We start from the raw sequence: 24387 nt of genomic DNA on the forward strand, positions 1-24387 counted from the left end.
GTCCTTGACTGTTACTCAGAGTAGTAATTTCAACACTGGGATAGGCTAAAGCTAATTAGAAATCAAAATGGTTTGAAAAGGGACACCTGGGTGGCTCAGTGGTTAGAAGTCTGCCTTTGGCTCAGGGCATGATCCTGGGGTCCTGGGATCGAGTCCCTCATTGGGCTCCCTGCAGGGAGTCTGCTTCTCCCTCTGTGTATGTCTCTGCCTCTCCCTGTGTGTCTCTCATGAATAAATAAAATCTTTTTAAAAAATGGTTTGAAAAAACACAACATCAAAACTCATGAATTCAGTAGAAAAATAGAATTTTTTTATCAATGGGCTTTTATATATTTTTCATATTAACTAATACTTCATTGCACTTAGTAAAGTAATCACAGGTAAATTTCTTGTTAACATTTACTTTTCTAAATTCTCAACTTTTTCAGCATTTACAATCTTTATAAAAACTTTTTGATGTGACATCTCCAATTTTCTTTAATAATGAGTTTCAAGAAACATTTTATTTCAGATAAAAGAAAGTCCTTGATTCTTCCTGAAGTTGTCACTGAACACCTGGGCAGGGTGTCCAGTTGTAGTGGATTCTCTAGGACTACATCAAGGCTGTGTTCCCACAGCAGGCTCCACTCAGTTCATGCTGCTGCCAGGGCTTAGAACAGTGTAATAGTGTTGCAACAGTGTTGCTCTCTGCCTGTAGGCCTTTCCACATTCTTCATATTTATGGGGTTTTTCCTCAGAGTTTATGGAGATCTGACTTACAACTGAAAGCCTGCCCACATTCGGAACACTCAGTGTTTCTTTCCCATGTGGACTCTGAGATGGTGATTCAGACCTGTCTTCTGACAACTGAAGGCTTTCCCACACTCTTTACACTGATGGGGCTTCACCTTGTTGTGAATTCTCTGGTGTTCAAGAAGATGCTCTCCTCTTGTGAAGGCTTTTCCACACTCAGGACACTGCTAGGTTTTATCCCCAGTGTGAATTCTTTTATGGTTTCCCAGGCCAGTTGATCGAGTAAAGGTCTTCCCACACTTGTCACACTTATATTTTCTTGGCTCAGGCGGCTTACTGTGCTTCCCTCCTAACCTGTGTTTGTTAAGATCTAAGTGTTGACTACAGGCTTCACCACACTCATCACATTTATAGGGCTTCTCTCCAGTGTGACTTCTTTTATGTATGATCAGAGTTGAGCTCACACTAAACATTTTTCCACACTCAGCACACTCATAGGGTTTTTTCCCGAGTGAATTCTGTGATGGATTATGAGTTCTGAGCTCTGGCTAAAGGCTCATCCACATACAGGACATTCAAGAAGTTTCTCTCCGTATGGATTCTCTGGTGCTGGTTAAATCCTGCATACTGGGCAAAGGCTTTTCCACACACTTTACATTCATAAGGTTTTTCTTCACTGTGGATTTGCTGATGCTGAATAAGATGTGAACATTGCTGAAGGTTTTCCCACACTCATTACTCGTAAGGTTTCTCTTTGCTGTGGAATCACTGATGCTCAGTGAGATCTGAACAATGGCAGAAAGTTTTACCACAGTCCTCACATTCAAAAGGTTTCTCTCCAGTATGGGCACTTTGATGCTTTGTAAGAACTGATCTCCGACTGAAATACCTGCCACAATTACTACACCAATATGGCTTTTCTCCAGTGTGGATTTTGAGATGTTGGAAGAGGCCTGCTTTCTGACTGAAATGTTTGCCACACTTTTTACAGGGATAAGGTTTTTCCTTGCTGTAAAGCTCCTGGTGCTGGGTAAGCTCTACACATCTGAAGAAGGCATTTGCACATTCTGTACATGAGTATGGTTTCTCCCCAGTGTGGGATCCTCCTATGGCATATGAAGCCCTCTTATCCAGGTGAAGGTTTTCTTACATTCTTCACATGTATGTATTTTTTTTTCCTGTGGCACCCCCATCCTGTGTTTCCAAACTTCCATCACGGTCATGGGCTCCTGTGTATTTGGCATGTTGAGACAAAGTTCCATCATGTCTGTCAGACCCCTTCCCACATAGTTCTGCTTCTTCAAGAAGTTCCTGCATCATGCTTAACATCATGTCGTCAGTCTTCATACCACCATCTGAAACAAGAGACCACAGAACTTGAGGAGCAAAGAAAACTCAAAAATAATTTAAGAGATAGACAGCTGGAAAGGCTAATGTCTATTTTAGGTTGATGTTAACAGAAGATACTGTATCATCTCTTTACTTAGTGTTAGCAGTTCAGAGAAAGATGTTAGTCAAGGTGGAAGGAATGGTAGTAATACAGGTGTGGGGCAGCCCCGGTGGCCCAGGGGTTTAGCGCCGCCTTCAGCCTGGGGTGTGATCCTGGAGACCCGGGATCGAGTCCCATGTCGGGGTCCCTGGAGTCTGCTTCTCCCTCTGCCTCTCTCTGTGTGTGTGTCTGTCATGAATAAATAAATACATCTTAAAAAAAATACAGGTGTGAAAGTGAGAATGTGGCAACATTGACAGGCTGTCACTTCTGTGATTACATAAGACTGTAAGTTCCATCTTGCTAGTGGAATCTCTATGGACACTCTTCCATGCTGGCTTGCTGGCTCTGGTGAAGAACACCACCATATGGAGAAGCCCATGAGGCAAGGAAACAAAGGTGGTCTCTGGCCAGCAGCCAGCAAGAGATTGAGGCCCTCTGTTTAACAGAGATGTGAGTCCTGCCAACATCTATGTGAGGTTGGAAATGGATCCTTCCCTGCTCACAACTCAGATGAGATGTCAGCCCTAGCACCTTAACTGCAACCTGATCTGAGCCAACCCAGACTCTCGACCCACAGAAACTATGAGATAAACATGTGTGTAGTTTGAAGCCACTACTTTGTGGTAACTTGTTAAACAGCAATTGCTAACTAATATACTGCTGATACGAACATACAAAACTTCCTTAGTATAAGAACTAATTAAAAAGAAAGGGGAGGGGTGCCTGGCTGGCTCAGTCAGAACATGCAACTGTTGATCTCAGGGTTTTGAATTCAAGCCCCCAAAATGAATCTTTTTTTTCTTTAAGATGTATTTATTTATTCATGAGAGACACACACAGAGAGAGAGGCAGAGACACAGGCAGAGGGAGAAGCAGGCTCCCCACAGGAGCCCAATGTGGAACTTGATCCCGAATCCTGGGATCACAACCTGAGCCGAAGGCAGCCACCCAACCGCTGAGCCACTCAGGTGTCCCTAAAAATAAATCTTAAAAAAAATAAAATAAAAGGAACGTGCGCAGTGGCTCAGTTGGTTAAGCGTCCAACTCTTGATTCTGGCTGAGGTCATTATCTCAGGATTGTGGGATCAGCCCCATGTCAGGCTCCATGCTCAGCAGGGAGTCTGCTTAAGATTCTGTCTCCCTCTGCCCCTCCCACCTACTCACTCTCTGAACAAATACATAAATAAAATCTTTAAAAAAGAGAGAGAGAAAACAAACCATACATTGAAAAGCATGTATATATGTGCATATATATAAATACACACACACACATATGTACCTATTCACATATGCATGTTTGTACTTATATGTTTATATGTGTATAAATGACATGTACAATATAAAAGACAAGAAAATTGTTAATATCAAACATAATTGTCCTAATAGCCATATCAATAAATGCAAATAGCTTAACTCATTAAAAAAAACATTAGATTTGATCACAGAGCAAAACTCAACTCTATTATATATACAGGAGACACATAAACAACATAATGATTGAGAAAATTTATGAATAAAGGATGAATAAGGATAGATTGGGATCCCGGGGTGACTCAGCGGTTTAGCGCCGCCTTCAGCCCAGGGCGTGACCCTGGAGTCCGGGGATCGAGTCCCACATGGGGCTCCCTGCATGGAGCCTGCTTCTCCCTCTGCCTGTGTCTCTGCCTCTCTCTCTCTCTCTCTCTCTCTCTCTCTGTCTCTCATGAATAAATAAATAAAAATCTTTAAAAAAATAAGGATAGATTAAGCAAATGTAAATAAAAAGGAAGAAGGCATCAAGATTTCAATTTCAGACAAAGGGGAGATTCAAGGGATGCCTGGGTGGCTCAGCGGTTGAACATCTGGCTCAGGGCACGATCCTGGAGTCCGGGGATGGAGTCCCTCATCAGGCAACCTGAGAGGAGCCTGCTTCTCCCTCTGCCTATGTCTCTGCCTCTCTCTGTGTGTCTCTCATGAATAAATAAATAAATTTTTTATAAAAGAGAGAGAAAACTATCTATTGGGTCATAAGAAAACCATAATAAATTCTAAAACATAGGAATAACACAAACACTCTCTGATGACAATGCAATTAATTAAAACAAAATCAGAAAATAAGCTCTTTAATCTGTAAATTTTAAACTCCAACAATTGTTATAAACATACATTTCAGACTTTCTGGAAAATATATAAATGAAAACATTACATTTCAAAACATTTGAAATTCATCTAAACCAGTGTTCAATGAAACATTCATAGCATCAAATACTTACATTAATAAGTAGAAGAATGAAAATATATCAATCAACCCAGCTCAAAAGTTAGGGAAAAAATGGGGTGTCTGGGTGACTGAGTTGGTTAAACATCTGACTCTTTATTTCAGCTCAGGTTTTGATCTCAGGGTCTTGAGTTCAAGCTCGGTGTTAGGCTCCATGCCCAGCATACTTAAAACAAAAGCCCAAAACAAAACCATGACAGCCTGCTCATTTATGCACACTTTATTGGCATTTCTCCCTTTAGTGTCTCAATTCCCACTCCTTGTGTTTCCCTGGGTCACCTTGGATGCAAACTATTACAACTATAAATAAATGAGAGAGTGAACCAACAAACCAACCAACCAAAGGAGAACTCAACAAAGGAATTCAAAAATTGAAGAAACCAAATATAATACAGAACACTGATGGAACATTGTAATGGTAAAATAGAATGAGTACACCAATATAAATTCAAATTTGTTAGGAATAAAATCTATCTAGCTCTGCCCATGAATGTCCTAGAAGTAGTGTTACCCAAATGATAAAGAACACCCCTAGCACCCAGAGTTTATTCTCCAATAGCATTCTCTATTAACAAGAACCAAGGCTCCTTCAGAAATGGCTGATACCAGATCTGGTACAGGGAAGGTACAAAGTGAGCCTGAAACAAGTTATTTTTGTTCAAAAAGCAAAAGCAAGCATTCAAAATTACTAGAGCTATGGCAAAACAGAGACAGGAGCAGGACTGAAGATACTCACACAAGCCAAAGATATGTGGAATAAAAGGTCGATTTTGAATGTGGGGGCTGAAACACACTGACTCAAGAAAAATTCCTAAGTCCAGGGGCACCTGGGGGGCTGAGTTGGTTAAGCCTGTGCCTTCAGCTCAGGTCATGATCCCAGGGTCCTGGGATAGAGTCCTGAGTTGGGCTCCCTGCTCACTGGGGAGATTGTTTCTCTCCCTCTTCCTCTGCCCATACCCCCCTGCTCATGCGTTCTCTCTCTCAAATAAATACAAACCTTATTTTTTAATTTTTTAAAAAATATTTTATTTATTTAAGCTTTTATTTATTTAACAGAGAGAGCACACACTCACAAGCAGAGTAAGCGGCAGGCAGAGGGAGAGGGAGAAGCAGACTCCCTGCTCACCAGGAAGCTGGATGTGGAGCAGGGAGCCTGGTGTGGGGCTGGATGCCAGCACCCCGGGATCATTACCTGAGCTGAAAAGTAACGATTTGTTCCAAGTAGTATCCAATTTCATTACAAGGAGCTTTTGAAACAATCATATGCTGTAATATATACTTAATGATAATTTATTGATTGGTATTTTGTTCTTAATAAAATAGCTCAGTGTATTTTCCCCTATTTTGCATTAATTGCCATTTTTTAAATTTATTTTACTGCCATTTTAAACATCTGAAGGGGAAATGAAATTTGTTTCAGCCACAGATAATCTCATGATTTTTCTAGGAGCTGTATACATTTTACCTTAATATTTAGCATTGGTATTTTGAAATATAAGGCTTCTTTTTTTCTCTTTTTAAAAGATTTTATGTATTCATTTGACAGAGAGAGCACAAGCAGGGGGAGTGGCAGGGAGAGGGAGAAGCAGGCTTTCTGCAGAGCAGGGAGCCTAACATAGGGCTGGATCTCAGGACCCCAGGAACATGACCTGAGCTGAAGGCAGATGCTTAACTGAGCTACCCAGGTGCCCCTAAATAAAAGCTTTAAAAAAAATACATTCCAAGTCCTTAATGATACCAACACAGAAAAAGTCCTAAAATCTCAAGTTGCCATTTAAGATAACTAATAAACCACTTCTTGAATTTGAAGATTGGTATAAGAAGGGGGAAAACAAAGTATCAATCATGACCACCTACAAAGAAGTGGCCAGACAGATGTGATGAAGGAAAGCTTTAGTAAGAATGCCAGTTAATAACATAAAAGGAATAAAGAATTACAAAATCATCCTATAATGCTTAATAAAATGGTTGACCCACATAAGGATTATCAAACATTTCTAATTTGTTGATGTGAAACTATTTGTGTAGTGCCTAGGTGACACCACACATTAGCTAGCTACAAGGGGAAAAATCACCCGTTCAATGAAGGTATCACACTGTCATCATGCCAAGCCAGTGATTTAATAGTATACACAGGTATTAATGTCTATTACCTAATATTAATTCTAGCCAAAAATGTTTAACCCAAATCCTTCAGCATGGAGATGGAATTTCCAATTTATAGGAAATACAAGGTACAGGGGCAAGAAACTAAATGATACAATGAGAAAGCAATCAGAAAACTCTAGAGGGTGGGAACCTGGCCTGGGTTCCTCAGAAGTCTGGGCAATGGGGAAAAGATGGAAGAGGGGAACTGTTCTAATGTAGAAAAGAATCAAGAGGCATAACAACTAGAAGTATCATGCTGCTCTGGATTCTATCCCGAGTTGGACAAATGAACTTTAAATACATTTTAGAGGGATGCCTGGGTGGCTCAGTCAGTTAAGTATCTGCCTCAGCTCAGATCGTGATCTCAGGCTCCTGGGATAGAGCCCCACCACTGGTTCCCTGCTCGGCGGGGAGTCTGCTTCTCCCTCTTCCCCACACACCCCTGGTGCTGCTTGGGCACTCTTTCTCTCTCTCAAATAAATAAATAAGATCTTTAACAAATACATTTTAGAAAAAATGAGCCTATTTGAATTTGGATTGAATTTAGATAACATGAAAATGTACTGACAGGGAAAGGAAAGATCATTAATTCAACAAATTATGTTACAAAATAGCACAGAGTATGATCTCTTTGGTAAAAGGTACATGTACACACATATGCATATAAAAAGATACACAGACATAAAACAAAAAGTTAAAAAGTCATTGATTGTAATCTCTGGGTGACAGAATACCATGTTTTATTTTCTTATCTTGTTACTATGTATTTTCTAACTTTGTACAATGCATATACAACACTCTGTTAATAATAAAAGGTAATTTTCAGGAAAGTCAGTATAGTTTTACATTGTTAATATCCTAGCTATATCTACTGAAGGATGTAAGCATCAAAATACTTGAAATAACATTTGCTGCTAGACCATATACAGAAAATTCAAATATGGATATTTAAAACCAACCATGTTACTGAGGTTGCTCTGAAATGACTTAATACCTTTTGATCATTATTATTACTCCAATGTCACCTTTGTCGTGTTCTTTAATAACCCTCATCACAAGGAATTAACATGTCACAAGCCACAAAAAAATCCAACTCGGAGGCCATTTCAGTCCAAATTCCTTAGAGAAATTCTTGCCTCACCTCCTTCCTCTGATGGTTGGGACTCAGGTCCTTTGTCCTTGAACTGGATCGCTGGGGGCTGAATCCATGTGTATGAAGATTCTTCATCTAGTGTCTGAAGGGTCACTGCCTGCAAAAGGATTTTCTGTTCCACAGAACAGGCTGAAACCTAGAGACAAGCAAGTCATTAAGCCTTAAGGATATCAAGAATTTAACAGAGATTAAACCTCTGGAGGAGTCCACAAGAAATATATTCCCAGAGACTAGGAAAAAGAAGAGAAAAGCCAGGGCCTTATGTACCTTCTGAGGCAGAGAGCAGCCAAAAAGGTAAGCAAAGCAAAATTTGATCAGGTCTTATTTCTGTCGTTTCACTATTGGCTGTGTGTCCTTGGCCAAGTTCCCCAATCTCTCTGAACTTAGTGTCCATGTGTGCAAATTGGGAACGATTACACTTACTTCTTTATTGCTGTGAGAGTTGAGTCACCTGTAAGGTAAGGAGCATCATGCTCCTCATTCTATCTGAAATACAGAACACCTTCGGTATCTTTGCTCACCATCCCTGGATCTGCTGTTCCCCTCTCCCTTTCCCTCTTTACGTGGTTGGCTTAGCAAGAAGTTCACTTCCCTGCCAAATGCTGGGTTTTCCCTTTGTTCTCCGAGTTCCACAAACGGAGAGTCTTGTTCCCAGCTTCCCACAACCATATCAGACCAGAGTCTTCCTAAGGTCCAAGGGAATCCTGATAGCAGAAGTGTCTGAACCTTTGCCTGAAGACCTCCCCAGCAAGGGGGTGCTGGTTCTCTGTAAGCCTGAGGCCCTGATCCCTGGGTGGTTCTCCCCCACCTCCACCACCACAGTCCCCTGCTAACCCCATCGGGCTTGAACAACTTGCCAGCAGATTTTCTTGTGTCTGCAGCCGTCCTGCCTGGCTTCTGCTGCAGAGCCATCCGGGAGCGTTCACCGCACTCGGGGGGCAGTTGGCAAACACTAGTGCGCACCTCCTGCGCTCTGTGAGACGGTGGCAGTCCCTCCAGGCGGGGATGGGTGCAAACAGGCGACCAGCTACCATCACCACTATCTAACTCCATCACATTTTCATCACTCCAAAATAAATCCACACCATCAATAGTCACTTCCAATGCTTCTAGTCTGTGGCATCCACTAATCTTTCTTTGTCTGTGGACTTGCCTATTTTGGACATTTTGTAAAAACAGATCCTATGATACATAGCCTTTGTTTAGCTTCTTTCACTTAGCATAATATTTTCAAGATTCATCCATGTTATAGCAGTATAAATACTTCATCCCTTCTCATGGCCGAATAATAAATCATTGTATGATTATGTCATATTTTGTTTATTCATTTATTCATTGACAGAAATTTGGATTGTTTCTCTATTTTAGCTATTATGAGTAGTTCTACTATGGACATTTATGTACAAGTTTTTATTTGAACACCTGTTTTCAATTTTTTTTGATATATAACTAGGAATGAATTGCTCCTTTATATACTAATTCTATGTTTAATATATACTAATTCTATGTTTAATTTTCTTTTTTTTAAGATTTTATTTATTTATTCACAGAGCTACAGAGAGAGAGAGAGAGAGAGAGGCAGAGACACAGGCAGAGGGAGAAGCAGGTTTCATGGAGGGGGCCTGACGTGGGACTCGATCCCGGGTCTCCAGGATCATAACCCGGGCTGCAGGCACCGCTAAACTGCTGCGCCACCATTAAATATGTTTAATTTTCTGAGGAACTTCCAAAGGATTTTCCAAGGTGCTACACCATTTTATATTTTCATCAGCAATGTAGGAGGGTTCTAATTTCTCTATATCCTTGTTAACACCTGTTGCTGTCTTTGATTATAGCCACTTTAGAGGATGTGACAGGGTATCTCATGGTTTTGATATGCATTTTTAAAATATAGAATGATGTTGTGCATCTTTTCGTGTACTTATTGTCCATTTGCATATCTTCTGGGAAGAAATGTTAGACATTTCATTTGAATAGTTCAAATCCTTTGCCCATATATTCTAGGTACTAGGCCCCTATAAGATATATAATTTGCAAACATTTTCTATTTCATAGGATGTCTTTTCACTTTGTTGGTAGTGTTCTTTGAAGCACAAAGGTTTTTAATTTGATGAAATCCAATTTCTCTATTTTAAATTGGTTTCTTGGATTTCTGTGTTATCAAAGAAATCACTGCATGGTCATGTTTACACCTGATTTCTTCTAAATATTTTAAAGTTTTAGCTCTTACCTTTAGGTCTTTGATGTATTTTGAGTTTATTTTTTAGTATACAGTTAGGTAGGGGTCCAAATTCATTCTTTTGCATGTACATTTACAGTAGTCTTAGCACCATTTCTTGAAAAGACTATTTCCCCCCACTGAATTATCTTTACACCACATTAAAAAACCAATTTGCTATAAAGGCATACACTCTACACTCTAACTTCTACACTCTAACTTCTATTCCACTGACCTACATTTTAACCTTATGTTATTCCTCTTCATCTTGACTACTGTTAAAGAAAAAGAATATTCAGTGATTTGTTAAAGATGGTAAGGCAGATTTTATTCAGGACCACTGCAGTAACTACAATGGGATTTTACTGTGGTGGACAAGGATTGGGCTCAACGATCAATACAGCATGGATAAGTGGGAATTTATAGCCAAGGAGCAAAGTAGGGGCCAGTGGATGAAGTGAGGAGGGTTCTGGCTAAACAGACCTACCAGAATTCTTGCAGACAGGCCAAAGTGATCAGAAATTACATGAGATATGGTGGAGGAGGAGAAATCTGATCAGCTGTCAAGAATGATCGGATATGCAGGATGATAATGTTCTGGTTAAACTGATATAGCAGAGTTCTTGCTAAAACTAGGTTTTTAAAGGAAATTCACAGATGGGCCTAGGAGAAGGTTTAGGAGTCTAACGAGTTTGATCGAGGAAAGAATCTTCGTCAGTAGTAAGTTTTGAAATCAAATGTGAGTCTTCCCACTTTTTTCTTATTTTTTAAGATTGTTTTGGTTATTCTGAGTCCCTTACATTTCCATATGAAATTTTAGGATCAGCTTTTTAACTTTTGCAGGAAAAAAAAAGCAGCTGAGTTGGGTTTTTTTTTTTTTAACATTTTTAAAAATTTAAATTCAATTTGCCAACATATAACACCCAGTGCTCATCCCATCAAGTGCCCTCCTCTGTGCCTGTCACCCAGTTACCCCAAACCCCACCACCACCCTTCCGAAACCTTTTATTTGTTTCCCAGAGTTGGGAGTCTCTCATGGTTTGTCTCCCTCTCTAATTTTTCCTACTCAATTCCCCTCCTTTCCCTTATAATCCTTTTCACTATTTCCTATATTCCACGTATGAGTGAAACCATATGATGATTGTCCTCCGATTGACCTATTTCACCTATTATTAGAGCATAATACCCTCTAGTTCCATCCACGTTGAAGCAAATGGTGGATATATATATATATATATATATATATATATATATATATACATAAATATATATATATATAACATCTTCTTTATCCATTCATCTGTCAAAGAACATCTTGGCCCCTTCCATAGTTTAGCTATTGTGGACATTGCTGCTATGAACACTGGGGTGCAGGTGCCCTGGCATTTCACTCTATCAGTATCTTTGGGGTAAATACCCAGTGCAGCTGAGATTTTTTTAAAGATTTTATTTATTTATTCACGAGAGACAGAGAGAGAGAGAGGTGGAGACACAAGCAGAGGGAGAGGCAGGGTCCAGGCAGGGAGCCCGATGTGGAACTCAATCCTGAGACTCCAGGATCACGCCCTGGGCCAAAGGCAGGTGCAAAACCGCTGAGCCACCCAGGGATTCCTGCAGGTGACATTTTCAAAGAGTTTGTATTGAACCCTTTGTATAAATTTGGGAGTATTGCCATTTTAACAATATTAAATCTTATAATCCATGAGATATGTAACCACTTATTTAGATATTCCTCAATTTATTTTCGTGATGTTTTGTGGTTTTTAGTTGTAAGAGGAAATATGAATCTAAAAAGAAAATATTTAATATAATCCAATACAAAAAAAGAAAATCTAATTTTACAGTATTTCATTTTGAAAACTTGTATTATTGTAGAATCTTTCTCTGTCCCTTTGAGATTTATGTAAAAAAATTTAAAAGCTAAATAAGACTCTCCCATTTTAAGACCTAGTAATGTTTTTTCTTAATGTCCTGGACTCCATCTCTTTGACATGTAAACACCTCCATCTCCTGTCCCTTTTCAGATACTCATCTTCTCCCATTCTGTGGTAGTTTAACTGGATGCCTGGCTCCAAGTTCTAAGTACCTGCTTGTCAGAGACATGAGAATTTTTCTTTTTCCTTTGGATCAAGGGAATTGGCTAACACAGATAGCCACTAACTTCTCAAATAAAAGTTTGTCTAATAAACACAAGCTTTGAAATTTGGGTTTTCCAGGGAACCACCAGGCAGGTCAAATAATGGAGAATATCTGGGAATGGTGCCTTGCCAACACTTCATGTCCTTCCAGTAGTTGCAGGGTTGCTGGTTTTCACCATGATGACAGGCTGTATGTTTTCAAGGCTGCTGTGGAGCTGAGCAGGGAGAGTGAAGAACAGAAATAGCACAAGTTAAAATGCCACAAACCTCACTGTTCATACTGAGATTCAGTCATTTTTCTTGAATAAACATGCCATGGTTTGCTGCATGCTTTCCTTGGTTTCCAGGGTTCAGAAAAAGTTGATTCTAACATTTCGCCAGAGTTCTTGTTGGTTTTATGGAGATTTTTGTGGTGGTTCTTACTCCACCATTTCCTCTGATATCACTCACATTTTAATTTTAGTGTAAATTTTGTTACAAAAGCAATAATCTTTACCCTTATGATCAGTGTGTTTTATGTATTGCTTCAGAACACCTTCTTCTGCTATGAGCTCATGAAGATATTCCTACACATTATCTTCTAGAAACTTCATTATATTGTCTTACAGATTTAGGAATACATCTCCCGGGAAATTATTTTTATGTATAAGCCAGGGCCCAAGTGTCTCTTTTCTCCACCTTCATGTTGATATTCATTTAATCAAGCACCACTGACCTATTTGTCCACTCCTACACCAATGTCACAACTTTAACTGCTCTAGTTGTATAAGTCTTAATATCTAGTAGAGCTAGTCATCCACTTTGTTTTTCTTAAGAATATCTTAGGGGTAGCTGGATGGCTCAGTTGGTTGAGTGTCAAACTCTTGATTTCTGCTCAGGTCATGATCTCAGGGTCATGATATTGAGCTCTGTGTTGAGTTCTACACTCAGCGTGGGGTCTGCTTGAGATTCTCTTTCTCTCTCCCTCTCCCTCTGCCCCTCCCTCTGCTTGCACGCTCTCTCTCTCTCTCTCTCTAAAAATAAGTAAATAAATACAATCTTTAATAAAAATAAATTTTATTATTTTTATTTTATTTTACTTTTATTTTTATTAAAGATTGTATTTATTTATTCATGAGACACACACAGAGAGAGAGAGAGAGAGAGGGAAGCAGGCTCCATGTAGGGAGCCTGGCGTGAGACTCCATCCCAGGTCTCCAGGATCACATCCTTGGCTGAAGGCGGCACTAAACCACTAAGCCACTCAGGCTGCACAATAAAATCTCTTAAAAAGAGAGACTATCTTAGTTACTTATTGCTCTGCATTTCCATATAAATTTTAGCCAACAAAATGATGTCAGAAATTTTATTAGGATGGCTTTGTATATATAGCAAAGGTTGGGGAACTAACATGATTATTCAGTTCTCAAGTTCATGAATATGACACATGATTTCATTTATTTAAAAGCATGATTTCAGGATCCCTGGGTGGCGCAGCGGTTTGGCGCCTGCCTTTGGCCCAGGGCGCGATCCTGGAGACCTGGGATCGAATCCCACGTCAGGCTCCCGGTGCATGGAGCCTGCTTCTCCCTCTGCCTGTGTCTCTGCGCCTCTCTCTCTCTCTCTCTCTGTATAGACTATCATAAATAAATAATTAAAAAAAAGCATGATTTCTTCAATGTTTTATGGTGGTCTTGTGCAAAAGTCTGCAAATATACATTTATACTAATGTTCTATGGTAAAAAGAATCATACATATATATGAATGTTGATTTTACAGTTACATACATGACACATGTATATGTTGATTTTACAATTATACACAACACACATATATAGTTTACAATTACACAGCATGACACACGTATATAATTACACATGACACACGTATGTGTGCGTATTCATATCACAGTATATAAAAGTGCAATTGAGTTTTTGTATATCAATCTTGAATCCTGCAACCACACTAAACTCACTTACTAGTTCTGGTGACTTTCAAGGATAGATTCAAGCCTATTACCAACATGAGGAATCATATCATCTAAGAATAAAGAGTTGTATTTCTTCCTTTTCAATATTTTTATTTCATTTTCATGTCTTACTGCATAGACTAGATCCTCTAGTACAGTGTCAAATAGAAATGGTGAGAGCAGATATGCTTGCCTTGTTCTTAAAGGTATTCACTTAAAAAAAAAAAAGATTATTTATTTATTTATTTATTTATTTATTTATTTATTTGAGAGAGAGAGCAAGAGTGGGGTGGTGGTGGTGAGGCAGAGACAGGAGGAGAGGGATAAGCAGACTTCTCACTGAGCAGGGAGCCTGATGCGGGGCTTGATCTCAGGACTCCGAGATCATGACCTGAGCTGAAGGCAGATGCTTAACCAACTGAGCCACCCAGGTGTCCTCTATTCACTTTCTTCATTAAATATGATGTTAGCTGTAGTTTTTTAATAGATGCCCTTTATCAAGTTGGGAATTTCCCATATTTTACTAATTTGCTGAGAGTTGTTTTTATAACAACAATATATTAAAATAGTTGACATAAACATGGCACTAGTGACTTCAACCTTCATTCCTGGTCAATATTGTCAGAAATAACTTGCTTAGGGATGCCTGGGTGGCTCAGTGGTTGAGCGTTTGCCTTTGGCTCAGGTCGTGATCCCGGAGTCCCTGGATTGAGTCCCACATCGGGCTCCCTGCATGGAGCCAACTTTTCCCTCTGCCTATGTCTCTGCCTCTCCCTCTCTCTGTGTCTCTCATGAATAAATAAATAAAATATTTAGAAAAAAGAAATAACTTGCTTAAAAATCTCAGAAGGATTGCAAATGTCCATGAGTTGCTTATGGATTCTCATCTGAAAACAATCCCAAGTCTTGGAAATTTCCCCACATGTTTTTCTTGTACAGAGTCTTGGTAGGCATCTGAACTGATCCTCTCACTTTGAGATTCTTTTTCTTGGAGCCTCTGATCAAGTCAGCACACACACCTCCTAAGATTTTACTTTGGGGGTGCTTAGGGTAATTCTAATTCAGTGAATCATCACCTCTGGTTCAACCAGTATCTTTCAAAGCCCTGGCTGCAGTGAGGCTTTTGTTCCTCAAAACAGTGACTAGCTGGGAGTGATGTGCTGGAACAGCAAGGAGTGAGGCACAGGAGCAGCAGAGAGCATGTTGATGAGAGCTTCACTGTAGCTGCCACTACATCTCTGGTAAGAGCTGAGTTTTGCTTTTTTTTTTTTTTTTTTTAGATTTATTTATTTGAGAGAGAGAGAGAAGTAACAAGTGCATATGCAGGGTGGGGGCAGAAGGAGAGTGAGAATTTTAAGCAGACTCCACCCTGAGTGAGGAGCCCTACATGGGGTTGATCTCAAGACCCTGAGACCATGACCTCAGCTGAAACCAAGAGTCCAAGGCTTAACTGACTTTGCCACCCAGGTGTCCCTTTTTTCTTTCTTTCTTTCTTTCTTTCTTTCTTTCTTTCTTTCTTTCTTTCTTTCTTTCTTTCTTTCTTTCTTTCTTTCTTTCTTTCTTTCTTTCTTTCTTCTTTCTTTTTCTTTCTTTCTCTTTTTTTTTCAAGAGCTGAGTTTTTAATTAGCAATGTATCTTGGATTTTATCAAATGATTATTCTGTGTATTGAGATGCTATGATTTTTAGTCGATTAATGTTTATTATTTTTTGTTGTTTTTTGGCTTTGTTTTGTTTTGAAGTAAGCCCCATGGCCAGAATGGAGCCCACATCAGGGCTTGGCTTGAACTTACTACCCTGAGGTCAAGACCTGGGCTGAGATCAAGAGTCAGCATTTCAATGGGCCAGCCATGTACCCCTAATTATATTATGTTTTGAATATTAAATGAACCTTGCATCACTGAGATGAACTGGATTTGGTCATGATGTATTATCATTTTTATGTATTTTTGGATTAGATTTGTTGAAATTTTAAGACATTTCTGTATCCAAGTTCATGAGGGATATATGTCTACAGCCTTATGCCCTTGTTTTTGGTATCACAGTAATGCTGGCTTCATAGAGAGCTGGGAAGTAATTCCCTCTTCAATTTTCTGAAAGATTTGCATGGAATTAATAGTATATTTTCCTAAAATGTTTGATAGAATTCACTAGTGAAATGATCTGGGTCTATAGTTTTCTTTGTAAGAAGTGTTTTATTTTTAAAAATATTTTATTTATTTATTCATGAGAGACACATAGAGGCAGAAACACAGGCAGAGAGAGAAGGCTCCCTGTGCGGGACTCGATCCCAGGACCCTGGGATCACGATCTGAGCCCAAGGCAGACACTCAACTGCTGAGCCACCCAGGCATCCCATGTGAGAAGAGTTTTAAACTACAATTTAGATGTTTTTAAATAAAGGGCTACTGGAGTTACTGATTTCTTCTTGAATGAGCCTTTTTGTCTTTAAAAAATTTTTACATTTAACCTAGATTGTCAAATTACTGTTTTTCATAAAATTCATATCTTTTTACTATGTATATAATCAGTATTTATTCTCCTCCTCCATTCTTTTTTTATTTTTTTTTAAGTAAACTCTATCCCCAAGGTGGGGCTCAAGCTCATAACCCCAAGATCAAGAGTCACATCCTCCACTGACAACTAGCCAGGCACCTCCTTCCTTCATTTCTAATATTCATAATTTGAGTCTTTCCTTTGTTTTTCCAGATCTGGCTAACAGCTTATCTATGTTATAGCTGCCCTCAAAGAACCAGGTTTTAGTTTTATGTTGTTTTTTCCTACTTCATTTATTTTTTGCTCTTTAATTCCTCTGCTTAGTTTGTGTTTAATTTGCTTATATTTTTCTAGTTTCTTAAGGTAGGAGCTATATTTGAGACCCTTCTTTTCTAATATAGCTGTTTAGTGCTACAAATTTTTCTCTAACCACTGTTTTAGTGGCATCCACAAATTCTGATATATTGTGTTTTCATTATCATTTGGTTCAAAATACTTTCTAAAATCTTAGGTTTTCTCTAACTTTATGAATAGATTTTTAAAACAATTTTATTTATTTATTTGACAGAGAAAGCACAAATAGAGGGAGTGGCAAGCAGAGGGAGAGGGAGAAGCAGGCTTCCTGTGGAGCATGGAAACTGATACAAGGCTCAACCCCAGGACCCTGAGATGAGATCACAACCTGAGCCAAAGGCAGACACCTAACTAAGCCATCCAGGTGCCCCTTGAATGGATTTTTAAAAAATATATTTTACTGGGGTGCCCAGCAAGCTCAACTGGAGAAGTGTGTAACTCTTGATCTTGGGGTTGTGATTTTGAGCCCCATGTTAGGATTTTAAAAATACCTTTAAAAATGTATTTTACATTGATTAGTTAAACAAATAAACTTTTTTTAAAAAGTATGTTATACTGTTATTGGATAGAGTGTTCTAGAAATGTCAATTAGGTCAAATTGGTTAACAGTGTTGTTCAAGTCTTCTACATCTATACTAATTTTCTGTCTACTTTTTCAATTATTGGGTGGTAGTAAAATCTCTGGCATTATAGATTTTTTTCTCTTTCTCCTTGAAGTTGCAATGGTTTTTGCTTCATACATTTTGATGGTATATTATTAGGTTCCTCAATGTTAAGAATTGTTGTGTCCTTTCCAGTAATTGCTTTATCATTATGAAAGAACTTTACTACTGGTAACATTCTTATTTGTGAAATCTACCTTGTCTAGTATTAACACAGCTATCAAAACTTTTGATTAGTGTTAGCATGGTACATGTTTTTCCACACTTTTACACCATCGGTGTCTTTGTCTATTAGTGTTCTATTGCTGCCAACTCAAAACTTAAAAACTAGTTACTTGGCCAGCCCGGGTGGCTCAACGGTTTAGCACCGCCTTCAGCCCAGGGCATGATTCTGGAGACCCTGGATCGAGTCCCATGCTGGGCTCCCTACATGGAGCCTGCTTCTCCCTCTGCCTGTGTCTCTGCCTCTCTCTCTCTATCTCTCATGAATAAATAAATTCTTTAAAAAAAAAACTAGTTACTTAAAAACAACCCTCATTATCTCACAGTCTGCATAGATGAGAAACTGGGCATAGTGTGGCTAGATCCTCTGCTTAGGATCTTCCCAAGGTAAAATCAAAGTATGGTCCAGGACTGCAGTTCTCATCTTATGCTTGGGTTCCTCCTCCAGGTTCATTGGTTGACAACATAATTCACTTCACTTCAGGTGTTTTTTTGTTTTGTTTTGTTTTGTTTTTTAGAGAGGTGGAGGATGGACAGAGGGAGAGAATCTTAAGCAGGCTCCACGTCCAGCACAGAGCCCAGTGCTGGGCTCCATCTCACGACCCGAGATCATGACTTTAGACGAAATCATGAGTCAGAGGCTCAACTGACTGAGCCAACCAGGTCTCCCTTTCAGGTATTGTTTTTAGTATTTGTTAGGTGAGGCCAAAGCAACATTTAGCATAGACTCATGTGGTAGGTAAAAATCTCCCCTCCATACCCCAAAATATTTATGTCCTAATCCCTAAAACCTGTGAATATGTTAGGCTACACGGCAAAGAGGAATTCAGATTGCAGATGAAATTAAGGTTCCTAATTAGCTGACCTTAAAATAGAAGATTATCCTGTATTTTCTGTATGAGCCTAATGTGATCACAAGGGTCCTTAAAAGTGGGAAAAAGCAGCTGAAGTTGGAGTGATATGATATGAAAAGGATTCAACCTGATTTTGGCTTGGAAGATGGAGAAATGGGGCCAGAACCTGAAGAATATGGATGACATCCACCATTGGAAAAGGCAAGGAAATGGGAAAATCTGCCTTTAAATGTTCAAAAAGGTATGCGGCTCTCCTGATATCTTGTTTAGCCCAATGGGGCTCATTTTGGACTTCTGATTTCCAGAACTGTAAGATAATAAATTTCTGTTGTTTTAAGCTTCTGCATTTGTGGTACTTGTTACAGCAGAAGCAGAAAGTAATTGTATGTAGCTAACTATTCCTTGCTACTGAGGCAGACCTCTTCTTAGTATTTTACCTAATGCTTTGTGAATTACAACATTTTTCAGTCTTGTTGATGGGAGCAGGTACTATTTCTGGCCTTGTGTAATGCTGTGTACTTTTCCCTTAAAGAACCTTGCAAATGGTTCTTTCCTTGAGGATAGCTTCTTTAGTGCATGGTCCTCAACTCTTGAGGACTTGAGAGGCACTCTCCGTATCTTGAGTTCTCTGGGCAGCACTTTCCTTTCCATGATTCTGCCCTGTGAACTGTAGCTGCCTTGGTCTTTTCAGATGCTCAACTGATCCCACATCTCAGAGAATCTGCCAGCTGTACCTGGGTTCCATCTCCCTGTGCAACAGTCAAAATTCTCTCAGGACAGTAAGCTGGGGCAATCCTAGCACTCATCTGTTTCCCACTTTCAGTCACCACCATCCTACATTGTTTGAAGTCCAATGTCTTGGAAATGGTTATTTTTTTTTAAGATTTTATTTATTTATTGATGAGAGATACAGAGAAAGAGAGAGGCAGAGACACAGGCAGAGGGAGAGGCAGGCTCCATGCAGGGAGCCCAACATGGGACTCGATCCCGGGTCTCCAGGATCATGCCCTGGGCTGAAGGTGGCGCTATTTTTTAGATTAACCAATTTATCTTTGGTTTTATCACTTTTACTATGATGTATTTAATATTTTTGTTTATCCTGTTTGAAGTTTATTTGATTCTTGAATCTGTGCTGGATATCATCAGTACATTTTAGTAAGTTCTTACCTATTATCTCTTTAAATATTGTCTTCCCCCATTTTTGTGCATTTCTCCTGCAACCCTAATTATAAGTATTTTGGATCTGTGTTCTCTCTCAACCTTTTCTTTAAAAAAATAAATAAAATTTTATTTTATTTATTTATTCATGAGAGACAGAGAGAGAGAGAGAGAGAGAGAGAGAGGCAGAGACATAGGCAGAGGGAGAGGCAGGCTCGATGCAGAGAGCCCGACATGGGACTCCATCCCAGGTCTCCAGGATCACGCCCTGGGCTGAAGGCAGCGCTAAACCGCTGAACCACCGGGGCTGCCCCATTCATCCACTATTATTATTATTTTTTAATTCTTTTGGTATTTCAGTTCTTTGCAAGTGTTTCTTATTTTTTTTTAAGATTTTACTTATTTATTCATGATAGACATAGAGAGAGAGAGAGAGAGGCAGAGACACAGGCAGAGGGAAAAGCAGGCTCCATACCGGGAGCCCGACGTGGGACTTGATCCCGGGACTCCAGGATCGCCCCCCCAGGCCAAAGGCAGGTGCTAAACCGCTGAGCCACCCAGGGATCCCCTCATCCACCATTATTGAAGCAGAATTCGGGGTGCATGTTTTTAGAGGGTGAATAGTTAGTAGGTGATTTCTGTTCCAACTCCCCTTTTAACATTCTAGCTTAAGAGAACATTTACATAAAAATAATTTGATTAAATGTTCTTCAAAATGATGACAGGAATATACCACAAGTCATATTTCCTAAGAAACTATGGACTTGGAGTTTAGAACTGACCTGCCATAGAGGCTGATAGTTTACTTGTGCTGTAGTTTATTTTATTCTTTTTTTTTTTTAAAAAAAAGATTTTATTTATTTACTCATGAGGGACAGAGAGAGAGAGCACACATAGGTCTGCCTCTCTATCTCTCATGAATAAATAAATAAAATCTTAAATAAAAATGAAAGGGAGGAAGTCTGATAGAAATGGTATATTTGGTGCATCAGAGGAATCAATGTCAAAATCATTCTTAGAAAAACTATTTTATCTTTTTTTAGATTTTTATTTATTCATGAGAGACACACAGAGAGAGGCAGAGACAGAGGCAGAGGAAGAAGCAGGCTCCCTGCAGGGAGCTTGATGTGGGACTCAATCCCAGGACTGCGGGATCATGCCCTGAGCCAAAGGCAGATGCTCAAGTGCTGAGCCACCCATCCCATAGAAAAACTAGTTTTTTTTTTTAAGATTTTATTTATTTATTCCTGAGAAAGAGAGAGACAAAGACACAGGCAGAGGGAGAAGCAGAGGAAGAAGCAGGCTCCATGCAGGGAGCCTAACGCGAGACTCCAGGATCATGCCCTGGGCTGAAGGCGGCGCTAAACCACTGAGCCCCCCGGGCTGCCCAGAAAAACTATTTTAATTAGCATCATGAATTCCAAACCAAACAAAATAAATGTAATAAATAATGTTTCAGTCATCAAAGGTTGTGAATAATTATTAAAAAATTTTGCCCCCATTTTCTACCTTTACTACAGAAAATGAAAGCTAACTGTGCCAAAGACAGTTAATATCCATGGAGATCTGCCATTGATAATATTTTAACTTTGTCCATGAAGTGATCTGACAAGTCTCTGACACTTGTCTTTATTTTTTTTTTAAGATTTTATTCATTTATTCATGAAAGACATAGAGAGAGACAGAGACAGGCAGAGAGAGAAGCAGGCTCCATGCAGGGAGCCGGACATGGGACTCGATCCCAGGTCTCGGGGATCACACCCTGGGCTGAAGGCAGTGCTAAACCCGAGCCACTCGGGCTGCCCATAACACTTGTCTTTAATTCCATAAAATAATGCTAGTCAAAGTGATTGTATGCAATTGAGGGTTTTGTTTTTCTTTTTGTTTTTTTAGTAATGTCTATACCCAATGCAGGACTTGAACTTACAACCCCGAGATCAAGAGTCAAATGCCTAAAACCTTTCTAAAATGTAGGTGAGAAAATGCTCTTAAGTCCTTGGTCTTTAGGAATATCTGGGTGGAGGGAAAGGGGAACTGCCTATGATAAAAGAATATGAACCAGCGAGGTGCCCCAATTGGGTTTTTTTCTTAATGGTGATGCTTTCTGTTGAAAAAGTCCTGTACCTTTACCATATATTTGACAATTGAGGTTTATATTTGTTTTGCATCCTCTGATGTCTGGTAAGAGATAAGTTCATTTTAAGGTTTTCCCACACCTGTCCCAGGCATAAGGCTCCTCTCCAAAGCAGAATGATGTTTGGTAAGATCTGAATTTTGATTGAAGGCTTTTCCATATCACTTACAACTCAAAGAGCTTTCCTCCATGGAATGTTTGATACACTTTAAGGATTGAGCTAACACTGAAAGTGTCCTCAGTGCAGTCACATGTATAGTGCTTTGCTCCAATTTGGATTTACTAATACAGAAGCCTGATTTTAGTGAAGGCTTTCCCACATTTTTATATTTATGGGTTTTCTGGTAACAAGCACTGCTTCCAAATGACCTTCTCCCTACTTGCTCCTGAATTTGCTTAATGAGACTTGAGCTCACATAGAACTTTCACAACACTGAAGATATCCCCAACAGTTCTTTGGTATCTGACGAGACCAGACCATTCCAGTATCTGAAGGCTTTGCCACATTCTTTACTCTGGTGGGACTCTTTTCAGGATGGCTTCTCTGTTGTGTAGTGTAATGGGACTTAGGTTTACACTGAAGGTCTTTCCAGGCTGAGAATCCTCATAAGGTTTCCTCAGTCTGGACATGCTAGTGATCCAGGGATTTTTAGGCAGAGACGATCACTCATTTTATTTTTTATTTATTAATTAAAGATTTTATTTATTTATTCATGAGAGACACACAGAGAGAGGGGCAGAGACACAGGAAGAGGGAGAAGCAGGCTCCATGCAGGAAGCCTGACGTGGGACTTGATCCTGGGTCTTCACGATCAGGCCTTGGGCTGAAGGCGGTGCTAAACCACTGAGCCACCCGGGCTGCCCGATCACTCATTTTAGATTGAGCAGCTGCTTCTCTTACTTTGTTACAAACTGAAATTGTGCACAAGGTGAAGGGAGAATTTCCCACTCCTAAAGCACTGTCAGAAGTGAACTTCAGGGCAAATTCTCCCAAGTGTCTTAGGTTCCTTGAACAGAGTGACAGGCTCCTTGGCTTGAAGCAATGTAAGCTGTGATTCCTCAAAGTGGCTCCTCCCTCACTTGGCTCAACTATTCAGAAACCCCTGGACTTGTCCCACTCGGAGGCCCTGAGGAATGTTCCCATTTAGTATTTTCTTCCCTTTGCATTGTTTGGGTTATTTTCTTGTGCTTTTTAAAAAAAATTATTTAAAAGATCTTATTTATTTATTCATGAGAGACACACACAGAGAGAGAGGCAGAGACACAGGCAGAGGGAGAAGCAGGCTCCATGCAGGGAGCCTGATGTGGGACTTGATTCTGGGACTCCAGGATCACGCCCTGGGCCAAAGGCGGCGCTAAACCGCTGAGCCACCTGGGCTGCCCAGCATGTCTATTTTCAAATGAAATAATTAGCCTAAGGAGCTTGAAAAAGTACCTGGCACAGACTAGGTCTCAATAAATGGAAGCTACTACTATTAGTATTAGATCACTAATGTTTAGCAGAAATAAAATAGAAAGGGACTAGGGAGGAGGCACAATGTTAAGATTTCCTCTGAACATGACATATAAAGCAGCAGAGAATATAACATCTAAAGAGGACATCACATCAAAGCATTTTACTATTTGGAGAAATTATAAAAATCTCAAAGCCGGAAGGGATATCAGAGAATATTTGGCCTGTCTCCTTTATTTTTAAGGATGTAAAGGCCCAGCCAGGTGGTGCTGGTCTAGTCTAATATAGTTACTTAGAGGTTAAAAACAGGTTGAGCCCAAGGCTCTTGAATTTCATCTTTAAAGTTTTTACCAGCATAAGAAACTGGCTCTTAAAGCTCACAATGGTGTACAAACCACCTTCATATTAAACTCTCATATTACCATTAGTGGTTAATAGAACAGATTGTCAGATTAGACTTCTGGTTTTAATTCCTGGATCGACCATTTCCTAGCTGAATGATCAAGTTACTTTCTCTGTTCCTTAATTTCTTCAGCTATAAAATGTGAGTATAGTAGTATGTATTTCATAACATTGTTTTTTATTGAGAAAAATATACATTTAAGGCACTCAGAAAAAGCCCTGGCATAGAAAGCATCCCATAAATATTGGCCATCATGATAGATATACTACTATCTCCATGATAGATTACATGATTTTTCTTACTGCCATCTTTATAAGGATCCCTTCCCCCCAATATGGTCATTTGACTTGCTTTGGCTAATGAACTATGAGTGAAAATGACACATGCTCCTCCTGAGTACATGCTGTAGAAGCCATTGTGTGGCCCTCCCATTGTTTTTTTTACTCCTCAAGCCTTGGAGAGTGGAGAATATATTGCAGAGCTGCAACTGACCCATAGCTAACACACAACATAAACAAGACTATGTTTTCTACCATAAGCAACTGAGATTTGGGGCAGTAGCCTATT

The 24387-nt window shown here is 39.5% G+C and overlaps 1 protein-coding gene across 1 annotated transcript in view; it reads right to left on the reverse strand.

The window, feature by feature from the left end:
* Window positions 1-11914: 11914 nt before the first annotated feature.
* The window catches only part of ZKSCAN8 (zinc finger with KRAB and SCAN domains 8), a 31849-nt gene continuing 19376 nt past the window's right edge, over window positions 11915-24387 (reverse strand). Inside the window, exon 7 of the transcript XR_005990300.1 lies at window positions 11915-12353. The gene's annotated coding sequence lies outside the window, so the exon portion shown is untranslated. The remainder of the gene's footprint in view (window positions 12354-24387) is intronic.

This window comes from Vulpes lagopus, chromosome 10, assembly GCF_018345385.1.
Source record: "Vulpes lagopus strain Blue_001 chromosome 10, ASM1834538v1, whole genome shotgun sequence".
Classification (NCBI taxonomy): domain Eukaryota; kingdom Metazoa; phylum Chordata; class Mammalia; order Carnivora; family Canidae; genus Vulpes; species Vulpes lagopus.